Source organism: Etheostoma cragini, chromosome 14 (assembly GCF_013103735.1).
Source record: "Etheostoma cragini isolate CJK2018 chromosome 14, CSU_Ecrag_1.0, whole genome shotgun sequence".
NCBI classification, from domain to species: domain Eukaryota; kingdom Metazoa; phylum Chordata; class Actinopteri; order Perciformes; family Percidae; genus Etheostoma; species Etheostoma cragini.
In genome coordinates, this window is record NC_048420.1 from 5,748,188 (window position 1) to 5,751,141 (window position 2,954).

Sequence of the window (2,954 nt, forward strand, 5' to 3'; positions counted from 1 at the left end):
AAAACTGTAAAAAAAACATAATGTATTACGTCAAAAAAGTCATGTTAAACCATGGCAAAAAAGAGATAGTAAAGTGTGTCAAAAACTGTGATACAGAGACCATAGCATAGAATCTTAAAAACGTGATACAAAAGCCTTAGTGTAGTATGTTGAAAAAATTACTAAAACACCATAGTATTCTATGGCAAAAAAGTGACAATGAAATATAATAAACCATGGTATATTATATTGAAAACAGTGACTAAAATGCATAATATAGTATGTCAAAAAAGTATAAAAAGCCATAGCATAGTATGTTGAAAAGGCCATTGCATATTACTCTATGTCGATAAACGTGATACAGAGATCAAGGTATGGTATGTTGACAAAAGTCATAATAAAGCCACAGTATATTTTGTTGAAAAAAGAGATACAAATTCATAGTATAGTATGTCAATAAAGTCATTAAAAAAGCAATAGTATAGTATGTCGAAAAATTGCAAAAAGTTGTAGTAGTTATTAGAAGTGATAAAAAGCCATAGTATAGTAATTCGAAAAAAGTGATTAAAAAGCTATTGTATAGTATGTATAAAAAAAGTGATAAAATGCCATATTATAATATGTAAATTAGCCATATGTTGAAAAGGCCGTTGCATAGTCCTCTCTTTACCCTGTCTCTCTTAGTTGTGCTGTAATAGTTTTAGACTGCCGGGGGACTTCCTTCGACACACTGAGCTCCTCTCTCCTCTATCTTTCCATTAATGTGCATCCATGTCCCAGAAATGCCCGTTACTAACCTAGCTCTGGGGAGTCTGCTGTTGTGATTAGCGCTAAATAAATCAAATTGAATTGAATTGAATTGAATAGTACAATCTATAGAAAAAGCAATAGTAAAGTATGTGGAAAAAGTGATTCAAATGTCACAGTATAATATAGGAAATAGCTATAGTATAGTATGTCAAAAAAGCCATGGTATAGCATGTTGAAAAAAGTGATAAAAAGCCAGCGTGTATGATGACAAAAAAGTGATAATAAAGCCGTAATATATTTTGTTAAAAAAAAGTGATAAAAATGCCATAGTATAGTTTGTCCAACAAAGCCATAGTATAGTACGTCAAAAAAATTGAAAAAAGCAATAGTATAGTATGTCAAAATAGCCATAGTATATGTAAAAAAAAGTGATAAAAAAGCCATAGTATAGTATATGAATTAGACATAATATAGTATGTTGAAAAGGCCATTGCATATTACTCTATGTCAAAAAACGTGATGCAGAGATCAGAGTGTAGAATGTCTAATAAAATCGATGAAAGAGCATTAGTATATTGAAAAAAGTGATCAAAAGCCATAGCATAGTTTGTCAAAAAGAGTCATAGTGAAGCATAGTATAGTAGGTTTAAACAGAAATGTTTAAATAGCCATAGAACAGTATGTTGAAAAGGCCATTGCATATTACTCTCTGTTGAAAACCTTGATACAGAGATCATAGTATATTATGTATAAAAAAGACCTTGTCTAGTGGGTCGGAAAAAGTCACAATTAAGCCATTGTATAGCATACTGAAAACAGTGATAAAGAACTCATAGTATAGGGTGTAAATAAAAGTCATAATCAAGCCGTAATATACTATGTCAAAAAAGTGATACACAGCCACAGCATATTATGTTGAAACTAGTGGTAAAAAAAACATATTATAGAACGTCACAAAGGGTATTTCACATTAATCTATGTCAAAAACACATGACACAAAGATCATAGTATAGTATGTGGAAAAAAGTTAAAAAAAAAAAAAAGGCATAGTAAATTAGCCTTTGTATAGTTCGTCAAAAAAGTAAACAAGCCAATAATATAGTATGTGGAAAAAAGTGTATAAGATGTCAAAAAAGTGACAATAAAGCCATAGTATGGTATGTTGAAACTAAACAATAGTAAAGGCATAGTATGGTATATCAATTAGTCATAGTATAGTATGTTGAAAAGGCCATTGCATTTTACGTCCAAATGCAATGGACGCATTTTTTATGTCCAAAAACGTGACACAGAAATAATGGTATAGTAAGTGTAAAAAAAAAAAAGATAAAAGCCACAGTATAGTATGTTGAAAAAAGTGATGAACCCCATAGTATAGTATGTTGATAAAAGTGATGGACACCATAGCGGGCCCACTGATAGCTCAGTTGGTGGGGTTGCAGCGGGTCGGGGTTCGACTCTGACCGGCAGCTCTTTGCTGAATGGCATTCCCCTTTCACTTCTTCAGCTGTCTATCAAAAAATGCCTAAGAATTAAGCTTTAAAAAAACGCCATAGTATATTACGTTGGACTAATAAGTACCTGCAGCTCTTTGCTGTATGGCATTTCCATTAATTAATTAATCAATTAGCCATGGTATAGTATATCAATTAGACATAGTATGTCAAAAAGGCCATTGCATATTACTCTGTGTAGAAAAACGTGATACAGAGATGATAGTGATAATATTATGTCGAAAAATGGTTGTGAATACATAGCATTGTGTGTGAAAAAAGTGATAAAATAGCTGTAGTATAATATGTTGAAAAAGCCATAGTATATGTGAAAGTAGTACAGTGCAGTAGTACAGTATATGACTTAGACAAAGCACAGTATGTTGAAAAGGCCATTGAATGTTACTCAATGTACCATTAAATCTGGGTTTAGTGCCTTGCCCAAGGACACTTCAACATAGGACTGCAGGGCCAGGGATTGAACCACCAACCTTCCAATTGGCAGGCAACCGCTCTACCACTGAGCCAAAGCCTCCATAGTATAGCATATGAATTAGACATAGTATAGTATGTGGAAAAGGCCTTAACATTTTACTCGATGTCAAAAAACCTGGTAGAGATCATACTATATTATGTATAAAAAAGTGATTAAAAAGCCATAGTATAGTATGTTGATAAAAGTGATGGACACCATAGCGGGCCCACTGATAGCTCAGTTGGTGGGGGGGGGGG